A 13,614-nucleotide genomic window follows, 5' to 3' on the forward strand; every position below is an offset into this window, starting at 1 on the left:
CCTTCCCTGGTGGTCCGGTGAGGGCATCCGTGGGGGGCTGCGCTGATAAACAATCAGTGTATACCCCCTGTGAGGAGAGCCGCCGATCTTCCTGTTTACATCGTGATCAGCCGTGATTGAACACGGCTGATCAAGTGGTAAAGAGCCTCCGCCGGAGGCTCTTTACTGAGATCAGTGTAGCGGTGTGTCAGACTGATGGGCACGCGGCGACTGTTATCCTGCAGGATGTCAATAGACATCCAGTCAGGGTAACAGAACCACTTCCCGGACGTCAATCTGCCGGGTGGGAAGTGGTAAAACTAACAGGTCTATAGTTACTTGGTAAAGACTTTGTTATCTTTTTAAATATGGGCACCATATTGGCCCTGCGCCAATCCAGTGGTACTATTCCTGTCATTAATGAGTCCCTAAAAATTAGATACAATGGCCCGGATTCACGTAGCACTTACATTGACGTATCTCGAGATACGCCGCGTAAGTGCACATATGCGCTGTCGTATCTGTGCGATTGACTCTGATAGCAAGATACGCCTGAAAATAGGCTTCATCCGACCGATGTAAGTTTCCTACGCCGTTGTATCGTGGGTGCATATTTACGCTGGCCGCAAGGGGCGCTCCTGTTGATTTTCGATTCAAATATGCAAATGAGGGAGATACGCCGATTCACGAACGTACTTGCGCCCGGCGCATTAATATACGCGGTTTACGTAAGTCGTACGTCCAGGGTAAAGTTATGTCTCATAAAGCATGTGTAAGTCAGCAGCATCAATGCAAATGGCTGCACCAGGGAACACAGCCGTCGTTATTTACGTTGTTTACGTAGTACGTGAATAGGGTTGGGCATAGGTTACGTTCACGTCGTAGGCAGTGATTCGACGTATCTTAGGCGTTCGATCCGACGTGATTCTGAGCATGCGCACTGGCATACGTCCATGGGCCGGCACATGCGCTGTTCGTTATTCGTATCTTGATGGCGCTCGGCCCATCATTTACATGGGGTCACGCCTCATTAGCATGGCTCACGCCCACTGCCACTTACGACGAGTTACGAACCCAGCGTAGATTTGGGGGCAAGTGCTTTGTGAATACTGTGCTCGCCGCTACGCCGGCATAGCGTATATTCGATACGCTACGCCGGCATAACAATGCGCCAAGGTATGTGAATCCGGGCCAATGACTTTGAAATTAGAGCTCAATTCTTTTAGGGTCCGTGGGTGGAGCCATCTGGTAAAGGTGCTTTATCCACCTTTATTCTGTCTAAATATTTCTGGACCAGATCACTTTTGAGCCATTGTGTATCATTTGGGGCTGTGTCACTCCCACCCCCATTATGGACATGAGCCCCTCAATGCTCCATTGTATACACAGAGCTGAAGAAAGGATTTAATATTTTGCTTTCTCTTTGTCCCCAGTCACCCCCCCCCCCCCCGGATTATTGTGAAAACATGCTCACAACTTTTTACTATAAGGCCCCATTCACACCTGAGCATAGGCGTTTTTAGGCAGAAAGTCGCACAATTTTACCGCGATTTTGTACAGGTCAAAGGGTCACTAATGTAAAAAGCAGAAAAATACCCAAATCTGCCTAAAAAAAAAGTCCCAGAACTTGTTTGAGCTCCAGGCGTTTTGGAGTGGAGATGTGAACCGTCTCCATAGAGAATAATTGATTTTTTCCCCTCCAGTGTTTTGTAGCTTCAAGCTACAAAATGCTCAGGTGTGAATGGGGTCTTAATATATTGGTAGATTTTTTTGGGTTTGTCCTTTGTTTTGAGTTTTTGCGTCCTTGATTTCCTTTTTACATATTCTGTTATATTCTTTGTAACATTTAAACGATGATAGTGTTCCTTCATTTTTATATGTTTTAAAAGCGCCTTTTCTTTCTATTTCTAGCTTTTGTTTAACAGTGGCTGGGAGCCACATACAGTAGTTTTTATTTTTAGCTTTTTTAACTTGCTGCCCATGGGAATATACTTTGCAGTACAAACCCATTACAGAGCAGAAAAGTATAAAAAAAAAATTTTTTTTTTTGAAGAAGAAAGCCTTTAATATCAATAGAAACCATATAAAGCACAATCTGTGAACACGGACAAAACCCAGAACCGGTAATCAGCCTGTCACCACACGGGGAAATTATCTGCCACCTTCCTGGCATAGAGTTGAAAAACAAGTTCTGCTATTACTAGCCATAGAGAGCAATGGGCATGACCAGATTGCATCTAATAGTGGGAGTGGCCTAAAAGAGGATACTTAAACAGAACGGATCCCTGACCACCTACCTCTAAACGAAGATAGCATCTGCTCAGGTGAGTACACATTGGCATGGCCTCCATGCTTAGATTCATAGTGCAGAAATTTTACCTCGACGTGCCAAGTTTCACAGGTGGCATCTTCTATCAGATTTGTCAGTTTTGCCACAATTTTTTGGCTTGCAGTTGTGACCCAGAATTTCAATGCAAAATTCCCATTCGGCTGGGAAAAAACATTCAGGAGGAAGCATTATCACCTCCTGTACTAACAGTGGGAGGATCAGAAAGGAGCATTAACCACTTGACCACTGGGCACTTAAACCCCCTTAATAACCAGACCGATTTTCAGCTTTCGGTGCTCTCACATTTTGAATGACAATTACTCAGTCATACAACACTGTACCCAAATTTAATTTTTGTCCTTCTTTTTCCCACAAATGGAGCTTTCTATCGGTGGTATTTAATCACTGTTGGGTTTTTTATTTTTTGCGCTATAAAAGAAAAAAGACTGAAAATTCTGTAAAAAAATATGTTTTTCTTTGTTTCTGTTATAAAATGTAGCAAATTTGTAATTTTTCTTCATACATTTTGGCCAAAATTTATACTGCTACATATCTTTGGTAAAAATAAGTACAAATTGGTGGGTATTATTTGGTCTTTGTGAAAGTGTAGCGTCCACAAGCTATGGAGCCAATATCTGAAAATTGTTCAGGGGTATTGCAGAGTATTGCGCAGGGGGTATTGCAGAGTACTGCGCAGGGGGTATTGCAGAGTACTGCGCAGGGGGTATTGCAGAGTACTGCGCAGGGGGTATTGCAGAGTATTGTGCAGGGGGTATTGCAGAGAACTGCGCAGGGGGTATTGCAGAGTATTGTGCAGGGGGTATTGCAGAGTATTGTGCAGGGGGTATTGCAGAGAACTGCGCAGGGGGTATTGCAGAGTATTGTGCAGGGGGTATTGCAGAGTATTGCGCAGGGGGTATTGCAGAGTACTGTGCAGGGGGTATTGCAGAGTACTGCGTAGGGGGTATTGCAGAGTATTGTGCAGGGGGTATTGCAGAGTACTGCGCAGGGGGTATTGCAGAGTATTGAGCAGGGGGTATTGCAGAGTATTGTGCAGGGGGTATTGCAGAGTATTGTGCAGGGGGTATTGCAGAGAACTGCGCAGGGGGTATTGCAGAGTATTGTGCAGGGGGTATTGCAGAGAACTGCGCAGGGGGTATTGCAGAGTATTGAGCAGGGGTATTGCAGAGTATTGTGCAGGCGGTATTGCAGAGAACTGCGCAGGGGGTATTGCAGAGTATTGTGCAGGGGGTATTGCAGAGAACTGCGCAGGGGGTATTGCAGAGTATTGTGCAGGGGGTATTGCAGAGTACTGCGCAGGGGGTATTGCATAGTACTGCGCAGGGGGTATTGAAGAGTATTGCGCAGGGGTATTGCAGAGTATTGTGCAGGCGATATTGCAGAGTATTGTGCAGGCGATATTGCAGAGAACTGCGCAGGGGGTATTGCAGAGTATTGTGCAGGGGGTATTGCAGAGAACTGCGCAGGGGGTATTGCAGAGTATTGTGCAGGGGGTATTGCAGAGTACTGCGCAGGAGGTATTGCAGAGTATTGTGCAGGGGGTATTGCAGAGTATTGTGCAGGGGTATTGCAGAGTATTGTGCAGGGGGTATTGCAGAGAACTGCGCAGGGGGTATTGCAGAGTATTGCGCAGGGGGTATTGCAGAGTACTGTACAGGGGTATTGCAGAGTATTGCACAGGGTATTTCAGGGATGGCTGAGCAGGGATGGCTGGGTTTGTGACTGCAGAAGTTACAGATCCAGCCCACAGCGCTGCTGACACCTGCTCTCTCCTCTCACACTGTACCGATCGGTACAGAGAGGGGAGGGAGGAACCGGCGTTATTTGTTAACGCCGGTTTGTTTACATGTGATCGCTCCGTCATTGTACGGAGCGATCACGTGGTAAACGGCCCCTATCAGCGGCAATTTACCGCGATCCGTGACGCGCCGGGTTCTCTGGACCCGGTGGTCACGGACACTCCCTGGGAGCGCGATTCTGGGAGGACATCTATTGGGGGTGATTAGGTGGTTAAAAAACAGGTGTGTGCTATGTACAGAGTGCAGTGTTCAGAGGTGTTCTGCATACAGAGTGTGGGGTTCAAAGGTGCACTATGTACAGAATGCAGGGTTCAAGGGTGCGCTGCATACAGAGTGAATTGTTCAGGGGTGTGCTGAATACAGAGTGCAGAGTTCAGGAGTGCGCTGCATACAGAGTGAATTTTTCAGGGGTGTGCTGAATACAGAGTGCAGAGTTCAGGAGTGCGCTGCATACAGAGTGAATTGTTCAGGGGTGTGCTGAATACAGAGTGCAGAGTTCAGGAGTGCAAAATGCCAACTCCCCTAGTACAGTGCTCTACTTCCCAACCAAGGCCGGGACAAGGGGTGGGTAGGAGAAGCAGCTGCTGTGGGTGCTGTGGTATCATGTGAGTTGGGGGGCACCGCCAGGAGATTGAAGGGGGAGGGGATTTGTTTTGGGAGGGGGAATGTGGGGGTAAAATAATTGTTCTAGGAGGGAAAATTTGTTGGGGGGGCAAGTGCTGGGAGTGGGGATTCAGGAGGTTTTGTGTTTTTTTGGTGGGGTGGGAGGGGGGGTTGTGGTAGTAGTGATATTTTTTTGGGGGGAGGCATTTGTGCTGGGAGGGGAATTTATGCTTAGGAGGTAACCATCCAGATTAGTGCCCAATTTCTATTTTTTTCGGGGGGGATTTTTGCTGACACTTAATGCTCATACATCTTGGGGGGGGGGGGATTGGCTTGTCCGCCCTGGGCTCTAGGTGACTTTGTCCCGGCATTGCTCCCAGAGAGGGGTGGAGGACACTGAATGGAGGCCAGTGGAGGGATTGGTAGAGCGGGGTGGAGGATACTGAATGAAAACCAGTGGAGGGATTGGTAGAGAGGGGTGAAGGACACTGAATGGAGGTCAGTGGAGGGATTGGTAGAGAGGGGTGGAGGACACTGAATGGAGACCAGTGGAGGGATTGGTAGAGAGGAGTGGAGGACACTGAATGGAGACCAGTGGATGGATTGGTAGAGAGGGGTGGAGGACACTGAATGGAGGACAGTGGAGGGATTGGTAGAGAGGGGTGGAGGACACTGAATGAAGACCAGTAGTGGGATTGGCAGAGAGGGATGGAGGACACTGAATGGAGGACAGTGGAGGGATTGGTAGAGAGGGGAGGAGAACACTGAATGAAGACCAGTAGAGGGATTGGCAGAGAGGGATGGAGGACACTGAATGGAGGCCAGTGGAGGGATTGGCAGAGAGGGGTGGAGGACACTGAATGGAACGGCCTCTTGTAGTCTCCATGGGAAGGCAATGTGACAACACAGGAGCACAGCTGAGAGACGGGGGCGGAGTGTTGTCACTCTATAACAGGAAGTGTCGGAACAAGGCTCTCCATGGTTGGATCACTTGGGAAAACATTATGTGAAATGCAGATGTTGGAGTGACTCACATTGTGTGTAATCTCTATTCCTTCTCTTCCAGGGATTGCGGGACTCTGATTCCTGATGGCTGAAGGTGAGGATGGGGATAAGTATGGGTGTAGAGGATAGGGATAAGTATGGGTGTAGAGGATGGGGATAAGAAGTAGTATGGGTGTAGAGGATGAGGATGGGGAGAAGTAGGGTTGTAGAGGATGGGGAGTAGTATGGGTGTAGAGGATGGGGCATAGAATAGGTGTAGAGGATGAGGATGGGGAGAAGTATGGGTGTAGAGGATGAGGATGGGAAGAAGTATGGGTGTAGAGGATGAGGATGAGAAGAAGTATGGGTGTAGAGGATGGGGAGTAGTATGGGTGTAGAGGATGGGGATTTAGTATGGGTGTAGAGGATGGGGAGAAGTATGGGTGTAGAGGATGAGGATGGGAAGAAGTATGGGTGTAGAGGATGAGGATGGGAAGAAGTATGGGTGTAGAGGATGGGAAGAAGTATGGGTGTAGAGGATGAGGATGGGAAGAAGTATGGGTGTAGAGGATGGGGATGGGGAGTAGTTTGGGTGTAGAGGATGGGAAGTAGTATGGGTGTAGAGGATGAGAATGGGGAGTAGTATGGGTGTAGAAGATGGGGATGGGGAGTAGTATGGGTGTAGATGGGGATGGGGAGTAGTATGGGTGTAGAGGATGAGGATGGGAAGTAGTATGGGTGTAGAGGATGGGGAGTAGTATGGGTGTAGAGGATGGGGAGTAGTATGTGTGTAGAGGATGAGGATGGGGAGAAGTATGGGTCTAGAGGAGAAGTATGGGTGTAGAGGATGAGGATGGGGAGAAGTATGGGTGTAGAGGATGAGGATGGGAAGTAGTATGGGTGTAGAGGATGGAAAGTAGTATAGGTGTAGAGGATGGGGATGGGGAGTAGTATGGGTGTAGATGGGGATGGGGAGTAGTATGGGTGTAGAAGATGAGGATGGAGAGTAGTATGGGTGTAGAGGATGAGGATGGGGAGTAGCATGAGTGTAGATGGGGAGTAGTATGGGTGTAGAGGATGGGGATGGGGAGTAGTATGGGTGCAGATGGGAATGGGGAGTAGTATGGGTGTAGAAGTTGGGGATGGGGAGTAGTATGGGTGTAGAAGTTGGGGATGGGGAGTACTATGGGTGTAGACGATGAGGATGGGGAGTAGTATGAGTGTAGATGGGGAGTAGTATGGGTGTAGAGGATGAGGATGGGGAGTAGTATGAGTGTAGATGGGGAGTAGTATGGGTATAGAAGTTGGGGGTGGGGAGTAGTATGGGTGTAGAGGATGGGGAGAACTATGGGTGTAGAGGATGAGGATGGGGAGAAGTATGGGTGTAGAGGATGAGGATGGGAAGTAGTATGGGTGTAGAGGATGGGAAGTAGTATGGGTGTAGAGGATGGGGATGGGGAGTAGTATGGGTGCAGATGGGGATGGGGAGTAGTATGGGTGTAGAAGTTGGGGATAGGGAGTAGTATGGGTGTAGAAGTTGGGGATGGGGAGTACTATGGGTGTAGAGGATGAGGATGGGAAGTAGTATGGGTGTAGAGGATGTGGATGAGGAGTAGTATGGGTGTAGATGGGGATGGGGAGTAGTATGGGTGTAGAAGATGAGGATTGAGAGTAGTATGGGTGTAGAGGATGAGGATGGGGAGTAGCATGAGTGTAGATGGGGAGTAGTATGGGTGTAGAGGATGGGGATGGGGAGTAGTATGGGTGCAGATGGGGATGGGGAGTAGTATGGGTGTAGAAGTTGGGGATGGGGAGTAGTATGGGTGTAGAAGTTGGGGATGGGGAGTACTATGGGTGTAGAGGATGAGGATGGGAAGTAGTATGGGTGTAGAGGATGGGGATGGGGAGTAGTATGGGTGAGGAGGATGGGGATGGGATATGTAGAAGGTGGTTGAGGGATATAGAGGTATAAGGAATGGTTGAAGAGTCCATTACATGGGATGGGGGCTCTTTGTATAAACTTTATTCCACCAAGACAGAACACACATCTGACATACATCATCTTACAGCAGGAAAGTCCCATTTTCTGGACGCACAGAGGGCCACCTTAGTACGAGACATCAGTGAAGTGGCATCAACATTGGATATATTGCTGGAGAAGAGGATGCTGACCATGGAGCAGTACTCCAATATACTATCGCAACCGACCACCCAGCAGAAGATGAGAAAATTGCTGGATTATAGCCGGGGGTGGAGCTTGCCCTCCAGGGAAAAGCTTGCCCGCTTTCTGAAAGATGAAAATACGAAGGTCGCCGTATTTAAGCACTGGAAGCCGATCTCCAGTTCACCTGCTGTAAAAAAACAAGTAGTACTCACGTATGAAGTGCATCCGTATAGATGATATTAGATGAAAATTTACGGCGCTATATAAATAAATCATTCTGTCATTGGCCCAGTGCCTCTAAGGGGAAGACTCGGGATCCTGACATTGTATCAATTGTTTTTCTTCTATAATCTTGTTACTTTGTGTAATGTTTCTAAATAAACTACAGTGCCTGGAAAAAGTATTCATACCCCTTGAAATTCCCCACATCTTCTCATGTTACACCCAAAAACATAAATGTATTTTATTGGGATTTTATGTGAGAGACACAAAGGGGCTGATTTACTATCCTCTGTGCGCTGCGCTGGTTCATGCCTTAATTAGTACTCCGGGTGAAGCCTTAATTAGGCGCATGAACCAGCGTAGCAGCCGGCGCATTGCAAGTGATATGTAAAGCAGCGCCAAACTCCCTATAGAAGTCTATGGGAGAAATCAAAAGTGTTCATTTTAAAGGCTAATCTGCAAGTTTTGTCCTAAAAAGTGTTTGGGGACCTCAGTCCTGCCCCAGGGGACATGTATCAATGCTTTTTTATTTTTTAAAACGGCCGTTTTTCGGGAGCAGTGAAATTAATAATGCTTAAAGTGAAACAATAAAAGTGAAATATTCCTTTAAATTTCGTACCTGGGGGGGTGTAATGTCAGCATGTGAAATAGCGCATTTTTCCCGCACTTAGAACTGTCCCTGCACAAAATGACATTCTGAAGGAAAAAAGTCATTTGAAATTCACACGCGGCAATAATGAATTGTCGGCTCTGGCAATTACAGAGATGATTCATTTACAAAAACAAAAAATGTGTAGGGGTTCCCCCAAATTAAATTACCAGGCCCTTCAGGTCTGGAATGGATATTAAGGGGAACCCCGCCGTAAAAAAAAAAAAATGGCGTGGGTTCCCCGCAAATATCCATACCAGGCCCTTCAGGTCTGGTGTGGATTTTAAGGGGAACTCCACCCCTAATTTAAAAAAAAATGGCGTGGAGTACCCCTAAAAATCCACACCAGACCCTTATCCGAGCACGTTAACCTGGCCGGCCGCAGAAAAGAGGGGGGGACAGAGTGCGGCCCCCCCTCTCCTGAACCGCACCAGGCCACATGCCCTCAACATGGGGAGGATGTCCCCATGTTGATGGGGACAAGGGCCTCATACCCACAACCCTTGCCCGGTGGTTGTGGGGGTCTGCGGGCGGGGGGCTTATCAGAATCTGGAAGACCCCTTTAACAAAGGGGACCCCCAGATCCTGCCCCCCCCCCTATGTGAAATGGTAATGGGGTACATTGTACCTCTACCATTTCACCAAAAGAAAAATGTCAAAAGTGTTAAAAATGACAGTACTTTAAAATCCCCATAGGCAACCTTTTTTTTTTTTTCAGGTTACCAGTTTATAGCTACAGAGAAGGTCGCTCTAACGCACGCGTCAATACCTCACATGTGTGGTTTGGAAAAAAAAAAAAGGTCGCCTATGGGGATTTTAAAGTACTGAAGTTTGGCGCCATTCCATGAGTGTTTGCAATATTAAAGCGTGACATGTTAGGTATCTATTTACTCGTGTGTGATGTGTAACATCATCTTTCACATTATCACCAAAAATTAGGCTAACTTTAGTGTTTTGTTAATTTTTAACCACTTGAGCCCCAGACCATATTACTGGTCAATGACCGGGCCAGTTTTTGTGATTCGGCACTGCGTCGTTTTAACTGACAATTGCGTGGTCGTGCGACGTGGTTCCCAATCAAAATTGTTGTCCTTTTTTTTCCCACAAATAGATTATTAAATGTGCGTGTTCACTTCTGACTGGGAGTACAGGGGCATTTTAATTATTATTATTTTGTTTTGTTACGTAATAATTCACTAAGACCTCCCCTTCAGGCTGGAAAGCATGAGTTCAGGGGAAAAAAAAAAAGCTCTCATGCCATTGCAGCTTTGTTCCTACATGTGTGATGAACTGAGTCTGCTCAGACACTTAGAAAAAAATGTCATTTCTTTTTAAAAGGTGAAAATCACTTGGATGCTCATAGAGCTTGGTTGGGTTATTACCAGGTGTAAGCACTTACAAGCTCACCCAAACTAAAGACTGAAATTTGTTCATGTGATTTCAATTGCTTCATCACTAGCACATGTTATAAAAAGCGTGGATCGATCAGTCCTCAGCTGCCCTCATAGGGGCAGGCAGGAATGCTGTTGCTAAACAGAAATGTGGGTTGGAGCATGTTTATTTTGCCAATGTTTTTTTGTTTATTTTTAAATGATGTTCACTTTGATGTATTTGTCTCTGCTGCCTTATTTTGATAGCATAGATTGTGTTCAAGCGCATAGGGGGCGCTACCTCTCTGGCTTAAGCCATATTCAGATCTATCTATTCTGGGGAACAGAAAAGAAGGTAGAAAAAAACAAAGAAAAGAATTTATATATATTGTTATTCCATAAGGTAAGTTGCTTGCACATGTCCTTGGTAAATATCAAGGTGTGCATTAAAAGGGGCTCTACTTGCGCATAGATTACACATAGATCATTATCACATGGCCTACCTGTTGGATTGGCTTTGAAGACTCCTCCCCTCCCCCGATACCTGCAGGTTTTCTGACAATCCCCTGGACAGGTTGTTGGTGGCGGTCCTCTGGGCTTGTAGAGACACCAATGTGTGGAAATAAAACAAAGCGAAACGCGTCATGAGCTACTTTGTCACACTTGTGGGGCACCGCACTGAAATCATTGGGGGGGGGGGGGCGCTGTGCTTGTCGGGTATTTCCCATCCAGGTGGATGTCAGAGGAGTGACTGGGGCCTTCATCATTTCACAAACTATGGAATGCTGGGAGATCAGAAATCACCCCTCCCCCACAGCCCCTTGTGTAATGTGCTGCACCCTCTTTTATACAGGGTCCCCCCATCCCCCGCATACCAGATACAAGAAAATTAAAGACAAACATTTATTTTCATTTACAATAGAGTAAGGGGGGGGACTATAACCCCTGTCAGGTTTTATTTGTCATCTGTGTCCCCATTGGGGGGATTTCCCTTCACTTCCTGTCCCATAGACAAAACAGGAAGTGAGAGAAATCCTCCCAAAGTGACATCATCCCTGGGTGTCACCAGAATTAGTGTCCCCATTGGAAGATTTCCCCTCTAATTCCTGTTCTGGTGACAACACAAAATCTGGGATATTCTTTCACTTTTGCTGGTAAATAGAGAGAATAAATTTCCCTAACGGGGGCGGAGACAGCAATAAAAACCTGACCGGGGTTCTAATCCCTCTACACTACATCCAACACTAACAATAAAAACATTTACCTTTATTTATAATGTAACATTTGGGGGAGAAGTGGGGAGAAAATGATTTGCTGTGAAAGGGTTAATATGTGTGGGGGAGGGGGCGGGGAAGGGGAGGGGTTTTACTTGGTTTGTCAGGTAAAGGGTTGGAATAAATGAAGTGGAAAAATATGTGTAGCATTTGTGCAATGTATATCATAACAATAAACACTGACCAGGGCTGGACTGGGACAAAAATCTGGCCCTGGACTTCATTCAGACTGGCCCACTTTCACATGTCTCTCCTATGGCGGCCGGACAACTCCCCCCCCCGGCCACCCAAGCCCCCTCTCCCCCTTCACTAGCCACTCTTTATTAGAGTAGAACGGCTGGTACTGGTACTCTTATAGGCAGTACCAGTGGGGAAGCTAGACATTATTTCACCCGGGGCAAAGAATCAGTTTGGTGCCCCCCCTTATGGGACAAGATTAGGCAGAAGTGAGAAACTCCCAGGCCGCTGTCACAGAAGTCGGCCCACTGAGCCATCGGCCCACCGGGAAACTTCCTGTAGTCCCAATGGCCAGTCCATCCCTGACACTGACTATATAATGTGATAATTAAATATAACATATGGTTGTGAAAAATTAAATGTGCAACAACTAGAAATTAAATGGCAAGAAATGCAAATAGAGTCCATAGAAATTGGAATTCCACCAAGTGAATGAGTGAAGGATTGTCAAAACATATCGCTGACTTCTTCCGTGTATGGTGATCACCCGCCAACAGTAGAAATTAAGACTTACCGGAGCAAATAGACTTAGGGGGACATATGCCACCAAAAGTCAAAACGAGCTTGTAAAATATGATTCCCAACCGTGGATGGAAGGATCATACTGTAACGGTCAGGGGTTAACACCGTTTACGATATTCCCATTCCACCAACCCCAGACAGCTTCTCCGACAATCCAGCAGACAGGACCCATTCCATTCCCCAGAATAAACGAGACACACAGCTCTGTTCTCTGAGTCAAACGAAAGAATGCTTTAATGGCAAACTCTCAGATTTGTATACAGTTACAAAGCATGCTGCAGTAACCACAGGGACAATTAAATACTCCACCCAAAACATCACACAATGCGTGCTTAACGAGTTTTCCTCAATCCGCATCTTAGACAGACATCCTGGCACCGAATCTAGAGGAGTTAATTACTACAGCTGACAAGTCACATTCCACATCTATTATCAATAGTATTTTCACACAAAACAGTGTCATTAGCATCACACAATGAAAGATCTTAGGAGCAGACATAATTAGCACAATGGACAACAGAATGCAATCACAGCAAGCCCCATCACTACAGCCAGGTGGACTTAATTAGCATCTCAACAGTCTATGTTACACATTGAAGTAGACACTCTATTGACCTGTTGAGGTCAGAATAAACAACCTGTAATATTCCAAGATCTCCTGCAATACATGAATTATCATTAATGTCCCATCTCATGTAATCCGAGATATCAGTTCTCAGTCATCCTATGCCCCTATCGGACATAGGATGACCCTAGACCCAAGAGTCATTGGTGAAGCTGGAACAGGAGTACCCCACATCCTTCAAAAGTCTCTGGGTGTCACGGGCCATTCCGTTACATCTAATATACACATCGTGACCTCGTGATGGTTCAAAAGCAACAAGGCATGAGATGAAAGATGGAATCCCGGAACTTGTCTCTCAAATGGTGTCAATAATGTAAAGAGATGGGAGAGAAGAGTGGCCACATAGCGTAATCTTGTTTAAACCAATAAAAAGATTTATTACAGCTATTACACTTACATGTAGGCTGAAGTATCACATGTGTTTGTATATACAAGTGAGGAGGCAGTGGAGTCGACCCGACGCGTTTCGTGTCATCCCAGACAAGGTGTTGTGACACAAAACGCGTAGGGTCGACTCCACTGCCTTGTTGCTTTTGAACCATCATTCATCAGAGGTCACGATGTGAGTGAGTGAGAAACTTATATAGCGCAAACAAATGCGAACTTAATCGCCTCAAGGCGATGTATATATTAGTATGATCCTTCCATCCACGGTTGGGAATCATATTTTACAAGCTCGTTTTGACTTTTGGTGGCATATGTCCCCCTAAGTCTATTTGCTCCGGTAAGTCTTCATTTCTCCTGTTGGCGGGTGATCACCATACACGGAAGAAGTCAGCGATATGTTTTGACAATTCTTCCCTCATTCACTTGGTGGAATTTCAATTTCTATGGAC

At 46.4% G+C, this 13,614-nt stretch overlaps 1 long non-coding RNA gene across 1 annotated transcript; it reads left to right on the top strand.

The window, feature by feature from the left end:
- The first annotated feature begins 2,232 nt into the window (after positions 1-2,232).
- Positions 2,233-8,282, top strand: LOC120919356. Its single transcript, XR_005744557.1, has 3 exons — positions 2,233-2,303; positions 5,798-5,830; positions 7,785-8,282. It is a non-coding gene; the product is annotated as an uncharacterized LOC120919356 (long non-coding RNA).
- The last annotated feature ends 5,332 nt before the right edge of the window (positions 8,283-13,614 follow it).

The sequence above is a fragment of the Rana temporaria genome, chromosome 12 (assembly GCF_905171775.1).
Source record: "Rana temporaria chromosome 12, aRanTem1.1, whole genome shotgun sequence".
Taxonomy (NCBI): Eukaryota; Metazoa; Chordata; class Amphibia; order Anura; family Ranidae; genus Rana; species Rana temporaria.